The following is a 16,773-nucleotide window of genomic DNA, read 5'->3' as shown; positions in this document are numbered from 1 at the left end:
ATGGGCTGGGTGGTCTGAACAGTAACCCAATGGGAAATTTGGTGGGAGGAAGACGTACTTAATAAATCAGGATCATAAATAATTAATAAATGATATTTCCATGAAAACAATAATGAAGAAGAGTACTAGTAACAATGTATTGAATAATTTTTGATAAACAACAACCATTAATTGGTTTTTTTTTTATCGATAAATAGCTGGATAGGCCAACACCTCTATTACTTTCTGTATACACATAAAAATGGCTATGAGCATTTAAACAAATATTTTATATTTATTTAATATTTATTCTTCTATTAAATAGTTAATTTGAAAAGATTAATTTATTTAATTCATTTCATGTCTTTCTTTTAATTAATTTAATTGAAATATTTTATTAATTAATTCATTTATCCTACTCCTCTAAATAATTAAATATCTAATATTTAATTATTCTTCTAATCAAGTTAATTAAATATCTAATATTTAATTATCTCCTTCAATCAATTAAATATCTAATATTTAATGATTATTCTTCTATCTGATAGTCTCAAATAATAAATAATTTCTAAATTATTTATATCCCTTTTCCAACTCACCTTCCATCTCCACTTCATCTTTCCTTTGCCAACTCATCAATCATGTGGCTAAAGATATTAATATTTCCTAAATATTAATTCATCATTTATCTCCAACTTCCAAATTTAATGAAATATTGTGTACATACACATATTTCATAACCTTCTTCTATATTCTCTCCAACATCCCTACATCTTAGGAAGGACTTGAGTCCACTTGTCCTCTCATGCCTAAATATTCTCCAACCATCCCTAGATTCCCTCAGTCAGCAACCCAGTCAAGGTGGGATGAGTGACACTTGTCTTCTCCTTCCCCCTTTCTCTCAACCTTCACCTTTGCTCACAGCCATCCAAATCTATAGATCTGATCATGACCATTGATCCAGGACACATCATCTTATCCTCTCAAAGTCTATAAAATTAGGAGTTTGAGTTGAGAAAGAGTTAGTCTTCAAGTTAGTCTTCAAGTGAGTTTTCAAGCTAATCATTTGTGAAAACTTATGCATCCGTGAGTTTTAATCTTGAAGCAAATAGCAATTAGCATTTTAGCATAATCATTTAGTATTGCATATCATAGTATCAGTTAACTATCAATTATCATTCCATTCTTCATATGCCATCTTGGAAGCTATCAGTGCTTGTCTAAGAGCACACCGTCTGCAACCAAGAACAGTGGAGTTAGGACACAATGAGACCTAAATCATGAAGGTAAAAATAATGTTTTTATTTATATGTATTTCATGTAGTTTCATTGGTTGAGTTTGGATTTCCTATAGCATTTCCTTTATATTTTGTGAAACTAACATGTTGCAGGTAATTCTGATGATTAAATTCAAGTCGACACACTTTCAAAAAGGGAGGGAGGTACATATTGGGGGTGCCTATAGACCGTTTACCACCCATATATTCAAAAACAATAGATCATTTCCAAAATTTCAAAAAAGCCCACTACCTCCCAATCCTACCATATCAGTGTATTCTGCTATTACATATTACTGGAGGTAAAACATAAAGTAAAACAACAAATATCAACACAAATAAACAAAACTTTGTCGCACTCTTAGCCTGAATCATCCTCTGAGTTTACCTCATTCTTTCGCATTTCCAACGCAGTCAGGGTGTATGATACCATAGGACACTTTGCATTGCATCCCACATAATCAGGACCTTCCGCGATCTCCACAATATCTTTGTCTTCATTTAGGTACCACAGCTACCCTGTTCCCAGCTCTCAATCATTCCCATCTAGCTCCACCCCCTGCTCGTCGACCCCAATGTCCTATCGCCCCACCAACCCTTTTGAGATGATGTGGTCTTTCAGATTGAAGGGGTTAGATGATGCAAGACCTCCAGAGATGTAGAGAAGGAACGCCATAATTCGATTGTGCTTTGCAAAAGGTTGCTCTAAATTGTTATAGTTCCGGAGTCTACACGAGCCTATATTTTTTCACGTTCATGCACTCGGTCCGATAATAGAAACCAACGAAGGGGATTTTTTTCTCTTCATCAATATTATCCAGCACTTCCTCTATTTCACCCAAGAAGAAGTGTCGAAACACCATCTGACACATTTTCTTCATGAATGGCTTGAATATTTCTAGATGAATCCCTATAGCCAAAAACATTATCGAGATATCAAAATTTACCCGATAGCAATACCTAGCGTACAAAAATTTCATCCCCAACACTCTCTTCACCCCATGCAAGACCAGTGGATGACCAGACTCCATGACCTGACCAAACCTCTTGTTTGAAATTTCTCCCAAAAAGGCCATTTGTTGTTTCGTAGCCTCCAAGAGAATTGGAGTATTTATATGCGCAACTCAAAGAGAAAGCCTACAATCTTCTTCAAACTTGTGATCGAAAAGGACACAAAAAGGCATTTATAGAAAAACCCGATGGATGAATGCAGGTTGTATTAGCCTTAATTAGGCTTGGACTCTAAGTCTCTTCCACATTTTCCAACGAGTGCGAACTCATGACATATGAAGGCTAGTACAATTTCCAATTCATTAATTAGGATATGTGTCATCTCCATCTCACCTCTGCAATTGGTTCGTATCCTTCAAGATCACATGAATCATTATAGCTACGGGATGGAAATGTGTGTTTCTATGTTTGTTCTTTTTCTTCTAGAGGTGTGTGATGCAGAAAGGTCATGAGGATAACCAATCAATTCCTACTCAAAGGATCAATGTTACAATGTCTTGTGCATAATGAAAGAAACAATGGCTTTATCCCTCACCATAATGTTGTGGGAGAATTATTAGGATCTCTCATTCTTTCACCACTCTAGTTGTTAGAGTATAATGACACCCCTTTAACTCTTTCCAATTCCATCTATTCTAAATAGGAAAATTTATAGTAACCTAAACAATACATTGGCATCAACCTTATTAACCTAAGACCATTTATGATGTACTTAGGACTTTGTATATCTCTTGCAAAAAGCCCTTCTGCAACTACAATCTTTTGCATCCAAACATCTTCACATTACTAGCACAATCACACACTTGTCTAACAAAAACATTTCCTGAATGCAAATGCATAGCCCCCTGGACGTATTTATCCCTTCCTCCCATGTCCCTGAGGCAATGATTCTCGATTTCCAAGTTGCAAACAATGGCATAAACATGTTATTTAATTCTGGCAATCTTGCATCGAGCATACCCTGCAAAATGCTCTCGAACTTGGTGAATCTTGGTTGTAGCAAACCTAGTTGGATGCTTGGAAGAATTCAACGACAAGCTATATCACTCCATGGCCTGTACTGATAAGAAATCCTCTAGCACTCTACAAACTTAACATCAATTGAACATTAGGTGTCACTTCTTTCTTGGATTCCTCAAACTTCATTTTAGCATTCAAATGCACCATCAAATGGTCTTGACCAAGACTACCTGGCACATTTTTGCTTATGTGGTGCTACATAGCAGCACACAAATGGTTTGGCCAACTTAGCAATAGGATGTCCACTCGTTGGAGCGTTGGAAGATTTATTTGCCTTTACAAAAGATGATTTCTTTACGAACTGTCTAGGCCTTTATTTTTATACTTCAAATTTAATTATATAATTAAAGCTAATTAAGTATAATCAATTAATAGATTGTAGTAAATTCATTCACAAATGGTCTTTAGATGTTAGGAGATCAACGACAGAAGCTCTATTTTGGATAGAGGTTGTGAAGCATAAAAAATGTTCAGATGGTTTTCAGAAATCCACGCCACGTGTTGGTGTGACCGGTAGTGTTCGTTAAAATTAATAAACTTTGAGACTACATCGACTATTGTATGAATTGTGTCATTTTTTCTTTGAGGGTTTTGATTAAGTGAAGTTTTCTTTGGACTAACTAGCTAGTAGCTAACTAGGGAGATTTCAGATTCAGAAATGAGATTGAGGGACACAACAGAGTGTGCCAGCACCAGTCTATGAACTATGTATTTTCCAGTGCAAATTCAAGATTCAAATTCCGGGTAAAATACTAAAGACATATACTTTCATTGTAAAGCCTAGGGTTTGAGATTTAAAATTTTTAGCTTGTGTAGTTATAGTACCATCTTTTAACCATTACCAGCGACAAGAAAAATGAAAAGCACAACAATAGGAAGTATAGACTATACCGAAGTAACTGAACTGGTTAAAACCTCAGGTTTCACTTATGAATACCATAATATTTTTGATCATATGCTCCATGGTAATAACAAAACAACACAAATTGGATTTGCATTGTAGAATAAGTGGGAAACTAGAACTAAAAAGTCAGTAAATAGCACTAGAGGGTCAAATTGGAAAGTTTATACCCCTAAAATAGGAGCAGAAACAAATAAAATTGCATCGCGGGATGTTGGATTGGGACACATGATGTTACCTCAAGTTTTCCCTTGCCCAAAAATTATCATGTTGTGTGCTAAAAATTATGATGAAAGTAGAAGAGCAATTGTTAATAAGAATACCCAAAAGGAAATTTTATCCATCACCGAGAAAGAATTTAAGAGTTTGTTGGACATAGGGCTTGGAGTAGAAAACTCAAATGTCCACAATGATCTATAAAATATTGCAAAGGAATATGAAGTTGTCAGTGAAGATGAGAAAGATAGATTTGTCAGAGGTATAACAGTTGATGGTGTCAACTTGGATTGCAACCATAAGCCCCCTTATAATGTTGATACTTTTGTGTCATGGGTTAAGGATACTATTTCCCTACTAACATTTTATCTCGAATTGGAAAGTGATAGGTGTTAGGTCCCAGAGACAACTGAGAGGGGGGGTGGGTGAATCAGTTGTCCAATAAATTCAAACCAAAAATGACTTTACCAACTTTAATGATTAATATCGGTAAACTAGTCTTTTATGCCGGTAGATAGTTTTATCAATTAATTACAGTATCGGTAAATATTAATGCATGAAATAGAAAGACAATAACATCCACAACACATAACACCAATGTTTGTATGTGGAAACCCTGTAATGGGAAAAACCATGGTGGGAAACCTTACCCACAATCAGATGATACTACTGCAGATAGTATGTTAGGTCCCGGAGACAACTGAGAGGGGGGGAAGGTGAATCAATTGTCTAATAAATTGAAATCAAAAACTTATTAACCAACTTAATACTTAATACCGGTAAACCAGTTTAGTATGCTGATAGACAGTGTTAATAGTAAATTGCTATACCAGTAAGAATTAATGCATGAAACATAAACACAAAGTCATCCACAACACATGACACCAATATTTGTACGTGGAAACCCTGTAAGGGGAAAAACCACGGTGGGAAACCTTACCCACAATTAGATGATACTATTGTAGATAGTAAATGTACAAAAGGGGGTCTGCACATGCAGAAAGGCCAACATCCTAGAGCTCACTGCTCAATCACAAATGGGAGTCACACTGACTACAGTTGGATGATTAAATCCAATAAGAATGTACTACACAAAATCACATCTTCATATGCTGAATTCAGTACCAGTGTAATGCTAATATTCTTTTACAAAAACCTAACTTCACCTTCAAATGATGTCTTCATGTACGCCTCTGCTTTATCTCGCATATACCTTCACTTGAATCTTTTTCGCATTCACACTTGATCTTACAAATAAGATCTTATATTTATATCATACCCTAAGACCAATTTTAGTAGGTCGACTCTACAAGATATTACAATAAAAACATTTTACAAATAATATAATATCTGATGCAATAACCGATTAATCATGTCGGCTTATTGCATTTACAACAATAATAAATCATATCCATAGCGTGTCATGCTAATTTGGAAAAGATAAACCTGTCAGTGTAACCCTGGATAACCTGGACCTATTTGCCGGTAAAAGCAAATATGCAAATATGAATATACCAATGATTATTACTTCAAAATAAAGTGTCCACATGATGTCTTTGACATTACCAAGTGTCTTCCATGTCATTCCAAGTACCGGTGAACATTATATCCTATCGGTTAATCATATACCAGTAACTGTTGCATAGATTACTGCTTGTCGGTGAATGTTGCTAGATCTCCAAAGTAGGTGTATTTAGTAGGTGTTGACATCAATGACAAAACCATACCAAAATACCAACATAGTATGTGTATACAAATGGGGTCTGCACATGCAGAAAGGCCAAGCACCTAGAGCTCACTACTCAAACACAAATAGGAGTCACACTGACTACAATTGGATGGTTAAATCCAATAAGGATGTATTGCTCAAATTAGCATCTTTCTATGTTGGATTCAATACCGGTGTAGTTCTGATTATCTTCACAAAAACCCTCCTTCAACCTTAAAATGATGTCTGCGTGTATAGCTTTGCTTATTCTCGCATATACCTTCACACAATTCTTTTTCGCATTCCTTGCTGATCTTACAAATAAGATCTTACATTTATATCATAACCTAAGACCAATTTTAGTAGGTCGGCTCTAAAAGATATTACAATAGAATCAATTTACAAATAAAACAATGTCTGATGCAATAACTGATTCAACATGTCGTCTTGATGCATTTACAACAATAATAAGACATCTCCATAGCATGTTGTGCTCATCTGAAAAAGATAAACCTGCCAGTGTATAACCTGGACCTATTTGCCGGTAACAACAAATATGCAAATACGAATATGCCAATGAACAAATCTCCAAGACAAAGTGTCCAAATGATATCTTTGATATAACCAGGTGTTTTCCATTCTATTCCAAGTGTTGGTGAATATTATATCCTACCAGTGTACCAGATACCGGTGACTGTGCATAAGTCACTTGCTTGCCGGTGAATATTGTTGATTCTCTAAAGTGCCAAAGTTGATAAGTGTTAGTAGGTGTTGACATCAATGACAAAACCATACCAAAATACAAACAATATCCCCCTTTGGCATTGATGGCAACACAAGATGGAAAAACCATCAAAGTGCCAAAACAGAAATGCCAAATACGAAAAACCAACAATCTCCCCAAAGTAACAATCTCTCCCCCTAGGAGTGACATGTGTTTTTCTTGTGTTTTTTCATACCAATCTCTCCCCCTTTGACATCAAATACCAAAGCAATATAAAGACCATTTTTTCAGATACAAAATACCAACCAATTCACTATACCAACTACTCCCCCTGAGAAGTAGCTTTCTCATCAAAGTCGGAGTAAAATATTTCTCTGTTAATTCTACCGATTGATGACTATCATCAACTGTCTAAGTTTCTACTAGTGGGGGTATGACCCCAAGATTGTCTCTGAGATATTCAAAAGTCTCCTTAGGCAGAGGTTAAGTGAAAATATCTGCAATTTGTTCTTTAGTATTCACATAAACCAGTTTAATTTCTTTTGCTTCAACATTTTCCCTTAGAAAATTCAGTTTGATAGAAACATGTTTGGTTTTAGAATGTAATACCAGATTCTTAAATATATCAATTTTTGTAGTGTTATCACAATAGATAGTAATAGGTTCCTTGCATTTTACCTTTATATCCTTCAACATTTTCTTAAGCCATAGTACCTGTGTACAGTTAGTTGTTGCTGCAACATATTGTGATTCAACTGTTGATAAAGATGTACAACTTTGTTTCTTACTCAACCAAGAAATTAATCTGCTGCCAAGAAAAAATGCTCCACGGGTGGTGCTTTTTCTATCATCCACATCTCCTACCCAATTTGCATCTATGTATGCACATAATTCAAAGTTTTCATCTCTAGGATACCATAGTCCAAGATTTGTAGTGCCTTGTAAGTACTGAAAAATCCTTTTTATTGTTGATTCATGATTTTCTCTAGGATTACTTTGAAATCTTGAAACAATACATACTAAATTCATGATATCAGGTCTTGTTTGTGTCAAATACAGTAAACCTCCTATCATAGATTTGTACCTAGTCAGATTAACAGGTGTAGATTCATCCCTTAGTGATAATTTGTCATTTGTAGTCATAGGTGTGCTTACCAGTTTAGAGTTCTCCATCCCAAATTTCTTTAATAACTCCTTCAAGTACTTGGATTGACTCAAGAATATACCTTTATCAGTCTGTGAAATTTGCAATCCTCAAAAGAATTTTATTTCTCCAATCATAGACATTTCAAATTCTTGCTGCATTTTAATAGAAAACTCTTTACATAATCCATCTTCTCCTCCAAATATTATATCATAAACAAAAACTTCTATAACCAAGACGTTATCATTAGTCACTTTGTAATATAAGTTGTTGTCAGCATTACCTTTAGAAAAACCAATCTTCAAAAGATACCTATCCAATCTTGCATACCAAGCTCTTGGAGCTTGTTTCAACCCATACAAAGCTTTCCTTAACCTGCAAACCATATCTTTGTTATCTGTCAAAGAAAATCCATCAGGTTGTTCAATGTAAACTTCTTCTTCAAGATCTTCATTCAGAAATGCACATTTAATATCCAGTTGATATACTTTGTAGTTCTTGTGTGCTGCAAAAGCCAAGAATAATCTGACTGCCTCAATTCTAGCTACCGGTGCAAAGGTTTCATTATAATCAATTCCTTCCTTCTAAGAATATCCCTTACACACTAGTCTTTCTTTATTCCTGATTACCTTACCATCTTCATTAAGTTTGTTTCTGAATACCCACTTTGTTCCAGTCACATTTTTGTCTTTAGGCTGGGGAACTAATGTCCATGTGTTATTTTTCTCAATTTGTTCTAGTTCCTCTTCCATAGCTTTAATCCAGTGTTTATCTTCACATGCCTCATTAATTGATGATGGTTCAATTTGAGAAATAAGACATACCTCTTCATTTTCTAGTCTTCCTCTTGTCATAACTCCTTTATACTTGTTCCCAATTATCTGATTTTTAGAGTGATTTAGTCTTATATACCAGGGTGTCTTCATTTGCTATTGTTCCTCGGTTACTATGGAATTTTCAGATGATACCAGTGTAACTGGATCTTCATTCTGTACTGGTGGGTTCAATTTAGGTTCATTTGTTAGAATCTTTGTTGCTGGTTCAGAGTCTATATACCTTGAAGTTCCTCTTAATTGTTCATCAATCTTCACATTTGTACTCTCAACAATTTTTTGCAATCTCTTGTTAAAACATCTATATGCCTTTCTCTTAGATGAATAACCAAGAAATATTCCTTCATCACTTCTAGGATCAAATTTGCCAATATACTCATCTCTTCTAATATAGCATTTTCTTCCAAATATTCTGAAATATTTAAGAGTAGGAGTAATACCAAACCATAGTTTATGAGGGGTCTTACCGGTTTCTCCTTTGATGTGAAATTTTTTGAAAGTATAGAGCATTGTGCTTACTGCCTCACTCCAATACACATGTGGTAGATTTTCTTCTGATAACATACTTCTAGTTGCATCCAAGATTGTTATGTTTTTCCTCTCTACAACTCCATTCTGTTGTGGTGTCCGGGGTGTTGATAGTTGTCTTTTGACTCCATTCACTTCTTAGAATGCATTAAATTCCTTAGATGTAAATTCTCCTCCTTGATCTGATCTCAGACATTTGATTTTCTTACCATTTTCATTCTCTACCATTGCTTTGAGTAGTTTGAACTTTCCAAGTGCTTTTGATTTTTCTCTAAGAAAAGTAACCCAACACATTCTAGAGTAGTCATCAATGATTAGCATGAAATATCTATCACCTTGCAAACTTTTAGTTCTAGCTAGACCACATAAATCAGCATGAATTAAGTCAAGAGCATTATTTGATTTTTCTAGAATACTTTTAATAGTAGCTCTAACTTGTTTTCCAAATTGACATTCCTTCCATACTGTATTGTGAGGTTTGACAATTTTAGGCAAATCTCTAACTGCCTTAGGAGTATTGATTTTTACCATGCAATCAAAATTTACATGACAGAGTCTCTTATGCCATAGCCAACTTTCATCAATATGTGCAATCAGGCACGTCTTTTCACTGTTATTCAAATGAAAGATATTACCTCAAGTTTCATTACCGGTTGCAATTTCCAAACCAGTTCTATTCATGATTTTGCATTTTCCATTTTTGAATTGTAACTGAAAACCTTTCTCAACTAATTGACCAACACTCAAAATATTATTCTTTAAACCTTCCACATAGTAAACATTGTCAGTATTATGCTTACCATCAAGAGATATTGTACCTTTACCTTTGATCAAACAATCTTTATCATCTCCAAATCTTACTAAGCCTCCATTATATTCCTGAAAGTTCAAGAATTTTCTTTTATCATCAGTCATATGATGTGAGCATCCTGAATCAATGACCTATTCACCCTTAACTTCAACTTTAGCTGCCAAGGCCTGCTCTACCGGTTGAACAGTAGGTGTCGATTGATAATCTATTATAGAAAAAAAACCCATCCATTATCTGTCGGATCTTCATCAGAATCATCAGTGACTCCTTCATCAGCAAGATAACAAGATTTATCTTTATTTTTCTTAAATCTGTATCTTTGATATTCAAGGTTAGGCTTGTATGTTCTCCTAGCTTCTTCTCTTAGTCTATCATGTCTATTAGGGCATCTAGAAGCCATATGACCAATCTTATTACAGTTAAAGCATTTAAACGGTGCTTTACCTTCATACTTACTTCCAAATGGACCTTTAGGCATTTTCCTTGCAAATAGTGCTTCAAGTTCTTCAAGTTCTTCATTTTCTCTACTGCTTTCCTCAAGTTCTCTTGCATAAAAGGATTTCCAATCAGACTTGTCAAATGATGGTGTAGATGATGTTGATGCCTTAAAAGCTAAATCTATCTTTATAGTAGCAACAGGACCAAATTCCTTAATTTCAAAAGCTGAAAGTTTTCCAATCAATGTATCCCTAGTTACTGATGTATTAGGCATTGTTCTTAACTCATTTATAGCAGTAACCTTCATTTTATATGTCAGTGGCAATCCTCTTAAAACTTTTGAAATAATTCATCTTCACTTAAGGTTCCTCCACAACATTTAATACCCAAAACAATTATATTTACTCTTTCCATAAAAGCAGAAATCCTTTCATTTTCTTCCACTTTCAGATTTTCATACCTGATCCGGAAGCTTTCAAGTTTTGTAATTTTGACTGTGGAATCTCCTTCATTCAGTGTTTCCAAATGATCCCAAATAGCTTTAGTAGTTGATCTATCTGATAATCCCATGATTTTCTAATCTGTTAATGCGCTCAAAAGTGCTTCTCTTGCTTTGCAATCATTTTCTTCATCTTTAGCCAAGTTTGGTGGATTAGGCTAACTGGTTGTAGAAGTTGTATAGCCATTCTTTGTAACATCCTAGATGTCCTTTCCAATGCAATTAAGATGTGTCTCCATTCTTATCTTCCATATGCCATAGTTGGTTCCATCAAGTTTAGGATTGTCCTTCCTGAAATAGTTAGTAGACATTGGATCTCCTCAAGCTGTTAAACTTCTACAAAAAGAGGACTAGGCTCTGATACCAATTGTTAGGTCCTAGAGACAACTGAGGGGGGGGGAAGGGGGTGAATCAGTTGTCCAACAAATTCAAACCAAAAACAAATTTACCAACTTTAACGATTAATACCGATAAACCAGTCTTTTATGCCGGTAGACAGTTTTATTAGTTAATTACAGTACCGGTAAATATTAATGCATGAAATATAAAGACAATAACATCCACAACACATAACACCAATGTTTGTATGTGGAAACCCTGTAATGGGAAAAACCACGATGGGAAACCTTACCCACAATCAGATGATACTAATGCAGATAGTATGTGTATACAAATGGGGTCTGCACATGCAGAAAGGCCAAGCACCTAGAGCTCACTACTCAAACACAAATTGGAGTCACGCTGACTACAATTGGATGGCTAAATCCAATAAGGATGTACTGCTCAAATTAGCATCTTTCTATGTTGGATTCAGTACCAGTGTAGTTCTGATTGCCTTCACAAAAACCCTCCTTCAACCTTCAAATGATGTCTGTGTGTATAGCTCTGCATATTCTCGCATATACCTTCACACAATTCTTTTTCGTATTCCTTGTTGATCTTACAAATAAGTTCTTACATTTATATCATAACCTAAGACCAATTTTAGTAGGTCGGCTCTAAAAGATATTACAATAAAATCAATTTACAAATAAAACAATGTCTGATACAATAACTGATTCAACATGTCAGCTAGATGCATTTACAATAATAATAAGACATCTCCATAGCGTGTCATGCTCATCTGGAAAAGGTAAACTTGCCGGTGTATAACCTAGACCTATTTGCTAGTAACAACAAATATGCAAATATGAATATGCCAATGAACAAATCTCCAAGACAAAGTGTCCAAATGATGTCTTCAACATAACTAGGTATTTTCCATGCTATTCGAAGTGCCAGTGAACATTATATACTGCCGGTGTACCAGATACCGGTGACTGTGCATAAGTCACTTGCTTGCCGATGAATGTTGTCGATTCTCCAAAGTGCCAGAGTTGATAAGTGTTAGTAGGTGTTGACATCAATGACAAAACCATACCAAAATACCAACAATAGGACAGTGGGTGCAAGCCTTCTTCAAATGATATTTAATATCCATTTTATTCCTCAACTAGTCAGATATAATTTTGTAGAACACGTTGTTCAATACATGCACAATCAATTTGTAATGATTAAAGGAGGTAGCTCTAAGACATTTAGGTTCACAATCTACTTGTGTCATCTTCTTCTAACAAAATTTTGTGGAATGTTTGAGACCAACAAGCTTGAGATTTAGGTGTACAAGAAAGACAAAGATAGAACAGTGGCTCCAATATATGAATGGGCACCTAAGATAAGGATGCATGATAAAAGATAGAACTACACCCATTTTGTAGACTTCTTTTTGGTACCAATGTATCATGAAATTATAGACACTCCAATGCCTAGACTGTATGTGTCTTGTAGAGATTGCATTCAACTCGGATCTGAAATACAATTGTTATATTGGTTCCTCATGGAAGAATATACAATGTTAAGGATTTATGGAGCACGAGTACAACCCCACAAACTTCCAATACATGTGACAGAGAGGGTTTTTGCATTGGAATATGTATGGTAGATGGAGACTGCAGATGAAATCTTCTATGGCCTACAAAAGAAGACCATATTTCCTTTGTTACCTTTCTCATGTGGAGGGTTCACATTTGAGAGAAAAGCATTTAATGTGGCACATAATTTTTTGGAGATTTTAAATTTTAATGTTGATAGTTACTGACAGTATGACCCATGGAGGGTCATTCTAAAAAGACTTCAGAATAATCTGAACTCTGCAAGAAAATTTCAACATGAAAGTAAACTATTGCTAGAATTTCTGAAAAACAGGGACTCTTGGGATGAGGTCAAAAAAGTGACGGAAGAAACTGTCGCTGACAAAAATATTTCAATAGAAGAATTGTCATCACAAATTATGGCACAGGGAACAACAAAGCAGGGAAAACAAAATCAAAATGAAAATAGGAGGTCTGATAATTTCTACCAAAAAGCTACTCATCCATCTACAAAAGCTATCCCACAAAACATAAAGGTAGATTGTGAGGACAGAAGGTGGAATAGAACCAAAATTACTAATTTTTGGACTATGAGGAAGAATCTCAGTGAACCAAAGACCAGTGCAGATCTTGATGAAATCCCAGAGGATTTTGAATTTAGCCATTTGTGAAATAATGAGCATCCTAATAAAGCATATGATGAAAGTGATAAAGATGAGGATGAGGATGAGACTGATGAGAATACCAATACCATAGCGACTCAAACAACTACTGCATACTCTGGGTCTACAAAATTGAGTGAGTCCATGAAAGAAAAATATACCAAAGGGGAAACCCTAATAGAAAAATTGGGTTATGAAGGTGGTGGTCTAGGTCCCCGAGGAGAAGGCGACTGGATGCCATTGTCGATAGAACTTGTTCCAAGAAAAACTGGTGAGACACCATTCATTGGAGGTGAATCATCGTAGGAAGGTATTACTCATAACCCTGCTTCTTATTTTGTTAAATCTTCAAATCCAATTTATGTAGACACTCAGATTCAATCACAACCACTAACAGAACAAGGTAATCCTATTGGTGTTGAATCAAGTGCCAGGACAAGTGCCACTGGTGGGGAATGTTGGAAACCAATAACACTGAGAGGGGGGGATGAATCAGTGTTATACTGGAATAGTAGATTTTAGCCTTAACAAAATATTCATACACCAACCGGTATACCAGTATAAACATAATTGAAAGAAGTAATGCAACCAATAAGCCAAACACATAAATGAGAACCATAATACATAGATTTATACGTGGAAAACCTCAAAGAGGAAAAACCACAGTGGCATTTGTGACCCACAATATCAATTCACGGGCCATCTGAAGAGATTTTATAGTATATGATGGGCCTGCACTTGCAGGAAGGCTTACAACCTAGAGCACACTGCTCATCACAATAGGAGCCTCACTAACTACATAACATTCCAGACAACAATCCAGAGAAGTATGAACTACTTAATATAGCATCTCCTATGCTAGAATACAATTCTGGTTTAAGCTTTGTCTGTTTCAGTTAAAACCCTAAACCTAAGTACCAGAATAACCTTTACAATGAATTCCTCACATACATAGTCTCTCTGATATATTTTGCATTATATCACATCCATATATTCATTCCACATGCTTATCCTTATTCTAATTACAAAATGATCTAATCAATCTCCCCTATATACCCTATACAAATTTATGCCTTATGTCGGCTTACAAAGATATATACAATGTCATATTTAAATGTCAGCCATATAACATAAATGAATAAGCATTAAAACAAGTTGTCAATGCTAGATCCAAGATGTGTTGGCCTCCAATACCGATGATCTTTACTATACCATGTCAACCTGCATTGTCGGTGACCAAAGAAATCTTCTATCCTATCGGTGCCGGTGTAGAGTCTGTGAAGTGCCTACCGATACACCATATGAAGTCAAAACCAAAAATCATGTTGCCATCAATGACAACATAGTGAAACAAACCAATAGAGTGTCAATTGCCAACGGGGAATCTAGGGATATTACCCACACTCATATTCAATCACAACCAGAACATTGGATTGGTCATGTGTTAAATCAAGTACCACTGTCATTGGTGTGGATGGTACCAACACTAAGATACAATCACAACCAAAACATGCTATTGGTATTGAATCAAGTGCCACTCCAACCAGTGAGGACGACATGGGTACTAGTACTAGTTGTCATGAACAAGAGAAACAACAAGAAATATCTCACAAGAGGCAATCTGTAGAAGATATTATACACTTACAAAATCCCATGGGCAATGATCAAGGCAGTGTGAAGAAGCGAAAGGTTATGAAAAAAATGGCGAGTACAAATCAAAATCTATCCATTGCCACTCCAAATCTATTATTTGAAGCTTCAGAACAAACCCCTCAAAAGAGTCCAAAAACTCCACTTGCAAGTGATAGTGGGACATGATTAGGAATGGGTGTTGTTAATCCTCAAAATGCATTAGTTAGAAATGCAGGCATAGGTGGAGGTGTGTACATCGTTGCAAATTCTATTTCACCTTTCAAACATTCAATTGCGTTAGCAACCCCAGGTTTTCATTACAATACTTACTTTGATGAATTTCTACAAAAATTAAATGTGAATAAAGAAAACAAGAATAAATTGAAGAGGGATGCAGCTACTACTGCTTCTGAGGAACAACCTGCATCGAATGGGGTAATTCCCCCATATGACCCAAACAAAGAAATGATGGAGTACATGGTTGTTGTGCCCCAGATAATAATCAAAATCTACCACAGAGTCAGATAGATCCCTCTCAATTTCACGTTAGCACCTTCCATATGGATTTTTCCAAAGTAAAAAATGTGGACAAAATTAATGTGTCAAAAAAGACCAATGAAGTGGTCTACACAACACTGGTCAAGATGAAGAGAGAGAAAAGTAAGCTGGAGAAATGAATAGAAAAGTTACAGGCAAACCTAGAAAATGAGAAAGCAAAGAGGAAAGCAACAAATAATAAAGTGGATTGAATTATAGAAAAGGACAAAAAATTCTCTACATCAGCAATTATAGAGTGTGAACAGATGGAGGCACAACTGAATGAACTAGACGAAAAATTGGTTGAAAGCAATCAATGATTAGAAAATGAAAAAGTCACTTCAGCCAAATTATACAATAGTGTGGAAACTATTGCTACCAAAAACAAACATTTACAAGAGCAATTGGATCATCAGAGAGCAAAGGCAAAATAGTGGGAAGAAAAAGAATAGGAAAAAATAAAATTAAGTGAAAAAATGGGACAAGAGCTGCGGAAGTCTGAAAATATGATCAAAACTTTGGAGAATGGAATGAAGGAAAATTCTAAAAAGACAGTGAGGTATATAAAAGAAAAAAATTAGGGGCAAATAATGCAAAGGGATGACCAGTTGTGTCATGTTGGCAATTTGGAGGAACTGATGTCAACACTAGCTACTTTGGTTGTTTACTGGTATCTTTTTGGTCCCAGTAGGATGTTTGGTTTCTGGTTGTATTAGATCATGTTGATCCGGTATACTCTGGTATGCTTTGGCTTATGGAATTGGCTTAGATCTTCTATTCATGCTACTCATATTCATGTTTAGTCAGTTGGTTTTATTTGGTGATCGGATGCTATCTTATATGTTGGTAAGCTTGGTTTGTTGATCTAGTGAGGGTTTCAATGACAAAGATTTGTTGAAGATATTTTGATGTTATGCATAAGTGGTGTTGGTGCATATGCTAG

This window comes from Cryptomeria japonica, chromosome 2 (assembly GCF_030272615.1).
Source record: "Cryptomeria japonica chromosome 2, Sugi_1.0, whole genome shotgun sequence".
Classification (NCBI taxonomy): domain Eukaryota; kingdom Viridiplantae; phylum Streptophyta; class Pinopsida; order Cupressales; family Cupressaceae; genus Cryptomeria; species Cryptomeria japonica.
This window is presented reverse-complemented; position numbering follows the sequence as displayed.